The sequence below is a fragment of the Podarcis tiliguerta genome (assembly GCF_965153285.1).
Source record: "Podarcis tiliguerta genome assembly, chromosome: 14".
Taxonomy (NCBI): domain Eukaryota; kingdom Metazoa; phylum Chordata; class Lepidosauria; order Squamata; family Lacertidae; genus Podarcis; species Podarcis tiliguerta.
Window position 1 is genome coordinate 52,388,318 of NC_139547.1, and position 13,119 is coordinate 52,401,436.

Consider the following 13,119-nt stretch of genomic DNA (forward strand, 5'->3'; position numbering starts at 1 on the left):
CTGGAAGCCACAGGTGGGGAGAGGGCTCTGTGCTTGAATCCTGGTCCCATAGGCGTCTGGTTGGCCACTGTGAGAACAGGATGCTGGACAAGAAGGGCCGTTGGCCCGATCCAGCAAGCTCATCTTAACGTTCTTAAGGGACGTGGGTGGCGCTGTGGTCTAAACCACTGAGCCTCTTGGGCTTGCCGATCGGAAGGTCGGCGGTTCAAATCTCCCCATCGGGGTGAGCTCCCATTTCTCTGTCCCTGCTCCTGCCAACCTAGCAGTTCGAAAGCACACCAGTGCAAGTAGATAAATAGGAACCACTCTGGCGGGAAGGTAAACGGCGTTTCCATGCACTCTGGCTTCCGTCAGAGTATCCAGTTGCACCAGAAGTGGTTTAGTCATGCTGGACACATGACTTGGAAAGCTGTCTGTGGACAAACGCTGACTCCTTTGGCCTGAAAGCGGAGATGAGTGCTGCAACCACAGAGTCGCCTAAACCGTCCAGGGATCCTTTACCTTTTTGTATTATCCATCATGTCAGAACTTCATCATGGAGTGAAAATGTCCATGCGCTATTGGTGCTCATGATCCCACAGAGAGAAAATAATAATAATAATAATAATAATAATAATAATAATAATAATAATAATTTATTATTTATACCCTGCCCACCTGGCTGGGTTTCCCCGGCTACTCTGGCCTGCTTCCAGCAAAATATTAAAATACAATAATGCATCAAATATTAAAAGCTTCCCTAAACAGGGCTGCCTTCAGGTGTCATCATCTCTCATCCAAGCAAACACAATCCTTTCTAGGGGGACATAGATCCTACAGTGGTGAAGCAGCAAGAATACTCATCGCAAAGTATTGGAAGACACAAGAACTACCCACTCTGGAAGAATGGCAGATGAAAGTAATCGACTACATGGAACTGGCTGAAATGACCGGCAGAATCAGAGACCAGGGAGAAGAGACGGTGGAGGAAGATTGGAAGAAATTTAAAGACTATTTACAGAAATATCATAAAATTAATGAATGTTAGAATGATGCTGGATGGAGGTTAAAGGGTTATTAGTAATAATGTGGTGAAGGAGTATGGAAAATTCCAAGGTTAAAAAGATGAAGAATTTAAGATATAATACACTAAGATAAAGACAAGGATAAGACAGAGGGAAGGGATTTGCTGATTAAATATTCGAATTGGAATACAGAGAGGGGAGGTGTGGGGAAGTCTGGGAAACAAGCGAATGTAAGTAATATTATGAAAATGGAATTGTTTTTACTTGTTTTCTTTTTATTTTTGTATTTTTGTATTATTCTTTTTCTTTTTTCTATGTGAAAATTTTAATAAAATATTATTCATAAAAAAAATAGATCCTACAATGGTGAGACTTTGAATCTGGTCCTTCTTCCAAGCAGCTCACGGTGACGCACAGCCATGGGGGCTTCCTACAAGCTTCTGCTTGGCCACTGGGAGAAGAGGGTGCTGGACTGGATGCAGCCCCCTTTGGCCTTATCCAGCAGGCCCGTCTTCTTCTTCCGAGCACAATTCCAAGTGTTCGTGCTGACCTTTAAAGCCTTAAACGGCCTCGGTCCAGTATACCTGAAGGAGCGTCTCCACCCCCATCATTCAGCCCGGACACTGAGATCCAGCACCGAGGGCCTTCTGGCGGTTCCCTCATTTCGAGAAGTGAGGTTGCAGGGAACCAGGCAGAGGGCCTTCTCGGTGGTGGCACCCGCCCTGTGGAACACCCTCCCATCAGATGTCAAGGAAATAAACAACTATCTGACTTTTAGAAGACATCTGAAGGCAGCCCTGTTTAGGGAAGTTTTTAATATTTAATGCTGTATTTTTAACACTTGATTGGGAGCCGCCCAGAGTGGCTGGGAAAACTCAGCCAGATGCGCGGGGTATAAATAATAAATTATTCTTCTTCTTCTTCTTCTTCTTCTTCTTCTTCTTCTTCTTCTTCTTCTTCTTCTTCTTCTTCTTCTTCTTCTTCATAGCTAGCAGGAGCGAAGAGTTGCTCTCCCCCTTTGGGTTTCTCCATCCATCCTGTCCCCTCCCCCACCCCAGGAGAGGGACCCCCCCCCCTTGGCCACAACTGCCGGCTGCCAGGTTTCCATCAGGAAGTGGGACTTGAGGACCTCAAGGACAAGCTGGTGTCCCTTTAAGGTAATCTCCCTGCGCACGTGCGCGCTATATTGTTTGGCAGATTGATGCTAATGGAAATGCGCAGCTATGTTATGTAACAGAAAGCCCGCTGGAAGACAGTGATGGATGAGTTATGTGTAAGCAGAGCATTAACATAACTTACATTATTGCTTTCCCATAATCTTGGGTAGTACAGGGAGGACCACACAGCGAGCAGGATTATCGGGGAGGAACCGGCAGGGCGGGGAGAGTTATCTGAAGGGGTGTATTACCGCTGGTTCTGAAACAAGAGATGCACTGGACCGTCCGGTCACTTTGCAGGGAAGGAATGGGGGTTCCCAGGTGGGATTTTGGGACGTCCTGGGTCTCTACAAAATGGCAGTGGCCCAGTCTTCAAATGTGCACACCGCACTCCGAGATAATAAGTGCTGAAGTGCATCCACAACAGGATTTCAAATCTAATGGGGATATGACTCTGCACACCTACGTCTCACATCGGGAGGCGATGGGATGTCCAGATGCTCTGGCACGCAATTGCACTAAAAAGTCACAGAAGACGTTGTGCTGTGTGCCAAATCCTGCTGTCTTGAAATCTCAGGTTTCATTTCCTTGTTTAACCCCCCCCCCCCAAGTTTCTAGTCCTGTTGGAGAGGTTTGAACGCATGGGAAATACCTGGATGAGATCTCAGATGCCACAGAAGTTGGGGTTAGGGTCAGAGCTTCAGTTCCCTGCACTTCTCCTAGTTTAGCAAAGTCATAGAAACATAGAATCAGAGTTGGAAGAGACCACAAGGGCCATCGAGTCCAACCCCCTGCCAAGCAGGAAACACCATCAGAGCACTCCTGACATATGGTTGTCAAGCCTCTGCTTAAAGACCTCCAAAGAAGGAGACTCCACCACACCCCTTGGCAGTCAGATTAATGACAGCACCCTTACTCAGAAGTGCCGTTAAGTGGGGCTCGCTCCCAGGTGAATGGGTGTAAGATTCCACTGCTAATGAACCAAAAATGTGTTTACTTAATTTGTATGCTTTGGGAGGAAAGCAATGACAAACCTAGATAGCATCTTAAAAAGCAGAGACATCACCTTGCCAACAAAGGCCCATGTAGTTAAAGCTCTAGTTTTCCCAGTAGTGATGTATGGAAGTGAGAGCTGGACCACAAAGAAGGCTGATCGCCGAAGAATGGATGCTTTTGAATTCTGGTGCTGGAGGAGACTCTTGAGAGTCCCATGGACTGCAAGAAGATCAAACCTATCCATTCTTAAGGAAATCAGCCCCGAGTGCTCACCGGAAGGACAGATCGTGAAGCTGAGGCTCCAAGACTTTGGCCACCTCATGAGAAGAGAAGACTCCCTGGAAAAGACCCTGATGTTGGGAAAGATGCAGGGCACAAGGAGAAGGGGATGACAGAGGACGAGATGGTTGGACAGTGTTCTGGAAGCTACCAGCATGAGTTTGACCAAACTGCAGGAGGCAGTGGAAGACAGGAGGGCCTGGCGTGCTCTGGTCCAGGGGGTCACGAAGGTCAGACACGACTAAACGACTGAACAACAACAACAATTTGTATGTGTGTGTTAAGAGTTTAGGAGTGCGAACAGGCCTCTCTTGACAGATCAAGATGCTGTTCTCTCTTGATCAAGGCAGTGTGTATTTCGGGGGGGGGGTTAACTGAGGAAAGAACAGTCCCTCAATGTGTTATGATGCTGCGCATTAGTGTTAAGGTTAACTAGAAAACACTGCCCAGTCCGTGACACCGTGGCATTTATTTTTAAGCTGTTAATTAGGGGAATAAGTTTTAAAGTAAGACAGTTAATCATTTTTTTTTTAAAAAAAAAATGTGGTTGGCAGTCCTAATTATCTGAAAGAAATATAAACAGTGCTCAGATTGCAGGAGTCCTGGGGACATGGTGTTGCGTCCCTCAGCAAAAGTTACAGGTCCCCTCATTTTTGCATTTATCCAAAAACAGTAGAGGGGGGAAATGCATGTATTTTGAAAAAGTGGCATTGGTTATCTGGATTGCTGCCCTTGAATGAATTATATTTATTCAGAATAAAGGAAGGTAAAGGGACCCCTGACCATTAGGTCCACTCATGGCCGACTCTGGGGTTGTGGCGCTCATCTTGCCTTCTTGGCCGAGGGAGCCGGCATACAGCTTCCGGGTCATTTGGCCAGCATGACTAAGCCGCTTCTGGCGAATCAGAGCAGCACACGGAAATGCCGTTTACCTTCCTGCTGCAGTGGTACCTATTTATCTACTTGCACTGGTATGCTTTCAAACTGCTAGGTTGGCAGGAGGTGGGACCAACCAACAGGAGCTCACTCCGTCGCGGGGATTTGAACCGCCAACCTTCTGATCGGCAAGTCCTAGGCTCTGTGGTTTAACCCACTGCGCCACCCGCATCCCTTTATTCAGAATAAGCCGGGCTTTAACTTGCAATCCTCCACACATTGACCTGGGAGTAAGTCTAACCGAGTATGGTGTGACTTACTTCTGAGTAAACATGCATAGAATCACACTCCTGCTACTCCCAGTCTAGGAGGGAGAAATCTAATCCAGCCCTCCACATTTGGATGGATTTTACCAGCCCCAGCCAGGGATTCTGGGAATTGGAGTCCTACAACATCTCCAGGTCCTTCAAGACATTTTGCTGCCCGAGGCAGAGAAGCAGATGTTGTCCCTCCCCAAGTCGAGGTGCATCAGAGCCCCCAAAGCAAGCCAAGTTATGTTGGGCCCTGAGGCAGAAAGCCCAGCAAGCTCCTCTTCCCTTCTGAGGCAGTGGGGAAACAATCTGAAATATACTCAGAGTCGCAAAATGATTTCATGCTCTTTATTCAGCTCATAGTGGTGAGGAGGAATGAATGAAAGTCCCCTCAAAGTATCTGCTTTATATACATTATTTACACAATGGGCTGCACATGATTGGCTAATTCCGGAATTCTACTGTAAGCCAATCAGGTTGTGGATTCACTTCTATCTGGAGCATGATTGGGAGGTTCCTGCCAACCAATCATACTGCTGCATTGTTCTAGGACCAATCAGACTGCTGCCTTTTGGATCCTATTGTTCTAGGACCAATCAGACTGCTGCAGTTTGGATCCTATTCAACTCAGTACATAACACAATCCCATCAAATTAATTAACTAACAATTTGCTGCCTTTTCTGCTGTCTGAGGAAGAGGCTTCACTCTGCCAAATGGCAGGACCGTGTCTGCCAGAATTGACCATGCATATGGACCAAACAAAGCAGGCTTTCCTTCTCCCAGCCGCTCCTCAAGGAACCCAGAGAAGAGGCAGGGGTCTTTGGGGAGATAGTTCAGGCTTACTGATGGAAAGCGGTTATATTCCCAGGGTTCCTTTAGGAAGGCAAATCAATTAAAATTATTTAAGTTTATGGCTATAGCCATACATTGGTACCTTGTTTCTCAAACGCCTTGATTCTCAAACAACTTGGAACCCAAACACTGCAAACCCGGAAATAAGTGTTCCGGTTTGCGAACTTTTTTTGGAAGTCGAACATGCTCCGTTTTGAGTGTTACGGTTCTGATTTGAGAATTACGCTGAGGTCTGTCTGTTTTTGCTAATTATTTTGCATTTTTGTTACTCTCATTTTTGGTGTGTGACCGTGTGGAACCCAGTTCACCTACTGATTGTGTGACTGCAGGACATTGTTGATTGCTTTCATTTTATGTATCAATGGTCTCGTTAGATAGTAAAATTCATGTTATCTTGCTGTTTCCAGGGGTTGTTTTTAAAAGTCTGGAACGGATTAATCCATTTTGCATTGCTTTCTACGGGAAAGTGCGTCCTGGTTTTGGAACGCTTTGTTTTTGGAACGGACTTCCGGAACGGATTAAGTTTGAGAACTAAGGGAGCACTGTATTGCTAGAGGTATACCACACATCTTGATTTACATTGTAAGTTGGCCTGAGAGTAACGTGGGTGCTGCCTTCCAGACGTTCTTGGACTGCCGCTCCATCACTGCTGGCAAGAACATCTGGCAGCCACAAGGTTAGCTATCCCTGCCTAAGATCATAACCTAAGAAGAGGCTGTTGGATCAGGTCAATGGTCCATCTTGTCCAGCCTCCTGTTCTCACCAGTGGCCAACAAGATGCCCATCATGGGAAGAAGTCCACAAGCAGGATCCGAGCCCAAGAAACCTTTCCCTCCTGAGCTGTCTAGGAACTGGGATTCAGAAGCACAGCTGGAGGCAGAGCAGCAGAGCTATCCTGGCTCCTAGCCATCACCAGCCCTCTCCTACATGAATTTGTAACAAGTGCGCAGTGCAGTCCCTTTCAGGCTTTGAGCATAGCTGTCAACTTTTCCCTTTATTAAAGGGAAATTCCCTTATTCCAAATAGGTTTCCTCGCAAGAAAAGGGAAAAGTTGGCAGCTATGGCTTTGAGTTTATTGAGTCCAGCCAAATAGAAGGGAAAATACAGAGGGAAATTGTCTTGTGCCCAAAATGGTAGAATTGACCAGCCAACAAACCTCTCTCTCAAAAGAGAGAGAGAGAGAGAGAGAGAGAGGTGAAAAAAATTGTCCTGTGAAATTTTGGTTTTGGAGGATCAACATTTTAAGAAGGAATAGAGAAAAGTTGTCATTTATCTTAAAAACCATTGTAAACAGTTAAAATCGTTAGTGGGATTGCAATAACACTTGTACAATGGTACCTCAGGTTAAGTACTTAATTCGTTCCGGAGGTCCGTTCTTAACCTGAAACTGTTCTTAACCTGAAGCACCACTTTAGCTAATGGGGCCTCCTGCTGCTGTCGTGCGATTTCTGTTCTCATCCTGAAGCAAAGTTCGTAACCCGAGGTACTATTTCTGGGTTAGTGGAGTCTGTAACCTGAAGTGTCTGTAACCTGAAGCGTATGTAACCCGAGGTACCACTGTAATGTAATGCAGAACTATGGACATAATGGAGATATAAGAATTTGGATTATTATAAAAGATGCAGAAGTAAAAGGACTAATACTAAGACCCACAAAGGGGAACAGGGAAGTCCAGGAGATTCTTGGGAATCTTGTTTTTATGTAGTATGTTGTGGTGTGAATGTAAATTTTAATATGGAAAATCAAATAAATAAATGGGGGGGGGGGGATTGTCCTGTGAATTCTGCCTGAAATGGTGGAATTGATCGGCCAACTAGCCTTCCAGAGGCCCAATTTGTTTAAGTAAGAAAAAGCAAATGTTGACACCTGTGGACTTTGGCTCTCAAAGACCTTGCTGTGTCCAGAAAGAACTGGGCACTGAAACCACTGCTCATTTGGAGGGTGACATCACCAGGTGTATATTATCACCAGGTGACATCATTGTGGACCTTGCTCAAAGCCTTGTCCATCATACAGATCAAAGTAGGTTTTGAGGGCTGCCAGGTCCCGCCCTGAAGACTCCGCCTGCCACTTTTGGAACAGCGGCTGGTCTACTGACCGCTACTTGCTCCAAATGACTTGGCTGGAACTTCCTTCTTTTACTGACCGCATGGACCCGCGGGGGACTTGCACCCTGAAAGCTGGCCTGTTGAGTAGTCTCTCACCCCAGAATTTTTCCTTATCACCTGCAAGCAGGATCCTTTGCACGAGAGCAACTCTCTCCATCTATGGTTTCCAGCAACTGGTATTCAGAAACATCGTTCCCTCCAACCAGAGACAAAGCGTAGCCACCGTGGCTAGGAGCCCATTCACAGCGCTCTCCCCCTCCAGGAATTTGCCTAATTCTCTTTTAAAGCCAACCCAAGTGGCGGCCATCGCTGTCCCCTGCAGCAGCAAGTTCCGCAGTTTAACTCTGTGCTGAGCAAAGAAGGGCTTTCTCTTATCTGTCATGAATCTCTCAAATAATCTCTCCAAGGACCTGTTGATGGCATTTTACCATTGTACTGTGGAGAGTGTATTAACTTATGGTCTCTGTGTGTGGTTTGGGAGCTGTACGGTCAGGGGGAAAACAATGCTGTCCAGGGTTGTAAAGACTGCGGAGAGAATAATTGGGTGCACTCTTCCCACCTTGGATCAAATCTTCCAGGTGTCATAAGAAAGCTGCAGAGATAGCGCAGGATAGTGCGCACCCCGGAAATAATCTCTTTCAGCTTTTGTCTTCTGGAAGAAGGTCCAGGGTTATAAAGACCAGGACTAGCTGCCTGAGAAACAGTTTCTATCCAAATGCGATTTTGGTTTTAAACGCAGTGTAAGGTAGTCTCTATGGGATTATATTGTATTTAATGATGGGGTATCAGGGTTTTTAGGGGGTCAATCAGGCTGGGATAGCAGGCTTGTGGGGTTTTTAATGTCTGATGTAGATTTTTTCAATTTCGTTGTTCTGTATGGGACAATGACAATAAAGATTATTGTATTGTATCATATCATAATCTCCAAACACCTGGCTCCAATGTAGGGGGAGGACCAGGCCGGTGCAAGCATGAAACAGGATCCGGCCTCTAAGCCTCGCCTTGGAGACAGCACAGCCGCCTTGACCCTGCCAGCTTCGGAGGCCGGAGGTGCCTCCCAGCGGGGGCTCAGTGGGTGTCCATATTTACACGCTTGACATTTGGGGTTGTATCAGGTTATGCCTCCGTCCTTCCCTATAAATCACACCCCCCACCTGCCGCCACCTCCAAACGGGTGCTTCTGCCAAGCTGAGTCCAGGTTCAAGCCCCCACCCAGCTCTTGAAGGCTGCAATATGCTGCCACGGTTCCTCAAGGGCACCCACAAAGCAGGCAGTGTGGCCTAGTGTTTAGAGCAACCTGTCTTGGGTCCAGCCAGATGTTTTGGACTACAACTCCCATCAACCCTACCCATCACATGGCCATGCTGGCTGGGAATGGAGAGAGAGAGAGAGACCTGAATTCGAATCCCTGCTCAGCTACAAAATTCGCTGGGGTGCCTTGGGCTCAGTCGCAGACTCTCTCCCAGTGCAACCTACTTCACAGGGTTGTTGTTCGCAGTGGGCCAGTGTAATGTAGTGGTCAGAGTGTCAATCTAGGATCCCGGGGACCTGGGTTTGAATCCCCCCTCAGCCATGAAGCTCTCACTCGGTGACCTTCAGATACAGCCTCTGCCTCTCAGCCTAACCTACCTTGCAGGTAGGTTGTCGTGAGGATTCAATGGGGAGGCAGAGAACTCTGCAGGCCAGCTAGGGTTTCTTAGAGGAAAGGTGGAATAGAAATGCAATAAAGGGATAAAAAATTTATAAAGTTAAAAGTGGGGTGGGGGGGAGGAAACTTTTTATTTTTTATTTTATTAAGAAGATTAAAGTAAAAAAGGGAGGAAAAGAATACATTAAAGCATTTAAAAGGCACAGGAAAACAACAATAACAATATGGCAATAAAATGTGATTACAGAACTATATACCAGTGGTGCCCCGCAAGATGAATGCCTCGCAAGACGAAAAACTCGCAAGACGAAAGAGTTTTTCGTTTTCTGAGTTGCTTTGCAAGACGGATTTCCCTATGGGCTTGCTTCGCAAGACGAAACGTCTTGCGCCTTTTTTTTTTTAAAACCACCAATGCATTCCTATGGGAAACCGTCAATACGCATTGGTGCTTCGCAAGACGAAAAAACTCGCAGAACGAATTAATTTCGTCTTGCAGGGCACCACTGTAGCATCTATGTAAATGGGTTAACTTTACGAACAAAGGTCTGAATGCAGGTCAAAGGAGCACATTTATTTATTTTTAAGCCCCCTCCTTCACCCAAGGTGGCTGAGAAGTAGGCAACTCTTTCTCCCTCGCCCATTTTTAGCCTCACAACAGTCCTGTGAGGTAGGCTAGGCAGAGAGAGAGAGAGAGAGAGAGAGAGAGAGAGAGAGAGAGAGAGACTAGCTCAAGGTCACCCAGGGAGCTTCATAAAAACTGAGCTGCCTTTTGCACGCCCCTCTCTGGTTCCTGCCCAGCTTCTTTAAATATTACACCACACTGTCTCTAATAATAATAACAAAACCTTTGAATACGTAATCTGCATCTAATAATATCTTTCAAACAGCAACCTTTGCATTGTTTTTAAAAGGGGACGAGGGGCTTTTTGTCCTGTGTTGACAGCATTGCTGTGGCAGCGATGAGATGTCTAAATAAAGGAGCGGTAACAAATCACTTTGAAGAGAACACCTTTTCCTGCAGTTGAGCCGTTTGACCTACTCAGGCTTTCTACTCGTGGTTAAAACTCATGGCTTTCTGGGAGAGACCAGGGTTTGAATTCCTGCTCAGCCTAGGGGATGCAGGTGGCGCAGTGGTCTAAACCACAGAGCCTAGGACTTGCCGATCGGAAGGTCGGTGGTTCGAATCCCCGCGACGGGGTGAGCTCCCATTGCTCTGTCCCAGCTCCTGCCAACCTAGCAGTTTCAAAACACGCCAAAGTGCAAGTAGATAAATAGGTACCGCTCCTGCGGGAAGGTAAACGCCATTTCCGTGCACTGCTCTGGTTCGCCAGAAGCGGCTTAGTCATGCTGGACACATGACCCAGAAAAACTGTCTGCGGACAAACTCCGGCTCCTTTGGCCAGTAAAGCAAGATGAGCGCTGCAACCCCAGAGTTTTTTCCTTGCCACCAGCAGTTCCAAGAGTTGGGGGAGAAGTAGGGCAGGTTCCCCCACACACACACACACACCTGTTTCCCCCCCCCCCTTCCACCTTCTTCATGATAGTGGGTTTTGCGCTGGTTCCTCCCAGCCAAGCAGGCACCTAAAAACATAAGCAGAGCTCGCTGGATCAGGCCAGTGCCCCATCTAGTCCAGCACCGAATTCTGATAGTGGTTGAGCAGTTGCCTGTTGTGGGAAACTTGCAAGCAGGATTTGATCCTATGGAGTAACAGAGAGATGGAGGTGAGGGGCGAGGACTTTTGCTCCATTGCTTTTCACTGCCGCCGATTGAGAGGGACTGGTATACAGTAGGTATACATTTGGCGCCCCCCGGAATTTGGCGCCCGGGTGCCCTGCACCCCTTGCACCCCCGGGTAAAGACAGCCCTGGCTCCTGTGGTTATCAGCAACGGGGATTCAGAATAATAATGATAATGATAATGATTATTATTATTATTATTATTATTATTTATACCCCGCCCATCTGGCTGGGCTTCCCCAGCCACTCTGGGCGGCTTCCAGCAAAATATTAAAATACTGTAATACATCAAACATTAAAAGCTTCCCTAAACAGGGCTGCCTTCAGATGTTTTCTAAAAACTGGTAGTTGTTCTCTTTAATATCTGGTGGGAGGGCGTTCCACAGGGAGGGCGCCACCACCGAGAAGGCCCTCTGCCTGGTTCCCTGTAGCTTCACTTCTCGCAGGGAGGGAACCGCCAGAAGGCACTCAGAGCTGGACCTCAGTGTCCGGGTAGAACGATGGGGGTGGAGACGCTCCTTCAGGTATACTGGACTGAGGCTGTTTAGGACTTTAAAGGTCAGCACCAGCACTTTGAATTGTGCTCAGAAATGTACTGGGAACCAATGTAGGTCTTTCAATGTAGGCGGCCACTCCCAGTCACCAGTCTAGCTGCCGCATTCTGGATTAGTTGTAGTTTCCGGGTCACCTTCAAAGGTAGCCCCACGTAGAGCACATTAAAGTAGTCCAAGTAGGTGATAACCAGAGCATGCACCACTCTGGTGAGGCAGAAGCGTCACTGCCTTCATTTGTGGAGGGCGAAGCATAGCTGCCCTGGTGAGGAGCCACCGATAGCCCTCTCCTCCATGGATCTGTGCAACTCTCTTAAAGCCAGCTCAGCTGGCAGCCACCCCTCTCCCCACGACCCCTTCTTCTTCGTCGTCTTCTTCTTCTTCTTCTTCTTCTTCTTCTTCTTCTTCTCCTCCTCCTCCTCTTCCTCCTCCTCTTTGCAGCATGGCAGGTTCAAAATAGCATTTGATGCAGCGCATGGGGGCTGAAGCGCATGGTTGGAATGCCAAAAGAGGGAGCCAGCGCCACAAGGCAAAAAATGCATGAATTCGCCATTGAGGGAGGGGAGGCAGATGAATCCTCTCAGCTAACAGAGTTTTCTTCTTCTGTGTTAAACCCGGCAGGCCCGGGCATGTTGTGTTTCCAAGGCTAAACACAGCAGCCTTTGAGAGGCAGGTCTGTGGCTTCACGGCTGGGGTGGGGATGGGCTGGGGGATAAATGGAAGGGATTCTTCTTGCAAAAGTCAACTTGGCACAGCCCGCAAGTCGCTTGGCTTCTGCTAAATGTGTGTCCAAGGAACGATATCACAGGGCTGCCTGTGCCGGAGGAGTTCCGCGTCAATTCCGCCTATCAATATCACAATATTACAACATCACGGAATATGAAGGGGCGTCACGTGGAAGATGGAGCAAGCTTGTTTTCTGCAGGTCTGGAAGAGAAGACTTGATTCAAAGGGCAAGGAAGGAGATTCCAGCTCAACATTAGGAGGGGGGCTGTTAATGGGTTGTTGTTTTTATTTTTATTATGTATTTTGTGGTTTTATACCTTTGACTTTATTCTGTGAACTGCCCTGAGACCCCTGGGAATAGGGAGGTATAGTGGTACCTCAGGTTACATACGCTTCAGGTTACAGACTCCGCTAACCCAGAAATAATGCTTCAGGTTAAGAACTTTGCTTCAGGATGAGAACAGAAATCGTGCTCCGGCGGCACAGCGGCAGCAGAAGGCCCCATTAGCTAAAGTGGTGCTTCAGGTTAAGAACAGTTTCAGGTTAAGAACGGACCTCCGGAATGAATTAAGTACTTAACCTGAGGTACCACTGTATATAAATTCAATAAATAATAAATAAATAAGAGTGGCTGGGGCAACCCAGTCATACATAAATAATAAACTATTATTGGTATTGTTATCCCTGAAGGTAAGAGCTGTTCAACCGTGGAACGGACCCCCTCAAGTGATTGTAGATTCTCCCTCCTTGGAGTTTTAGAGCAGAGGTTGGGTAGCCATCTGTCATGGATGCTTTAGCTGAGATGCCTGGATTGCAAGAGGGTTGGACTAGATGACCCTCAGGGGTCCCTTCCAACCAGAGACATACCTAGAC

At 47.2% G+C, this 13,119-nt stretch overlaps 1 long non-coding RNA gene across 1 annotated transcript in view; it reads left to right on the forward strand.

The window, feature by feature from the left end:
* Positions 1-7,976: 7,976 nt before the first annotated feature.
* LOC310664603 overlaps positions 7,977-13,119 on the forward strand; it is a 404,468-nt gene continuing 399,325 nt past the window's right edge. Inside the window, exon 1 of the long non-coding RNA XR_014504996.1 lies at positions 7,977-8,030. This is a non-coding gene — a long non-coding RNA (uncharacterized lncRNA). The remainder of the gene's footprint in view (positions 8,031-13,119) is intronic.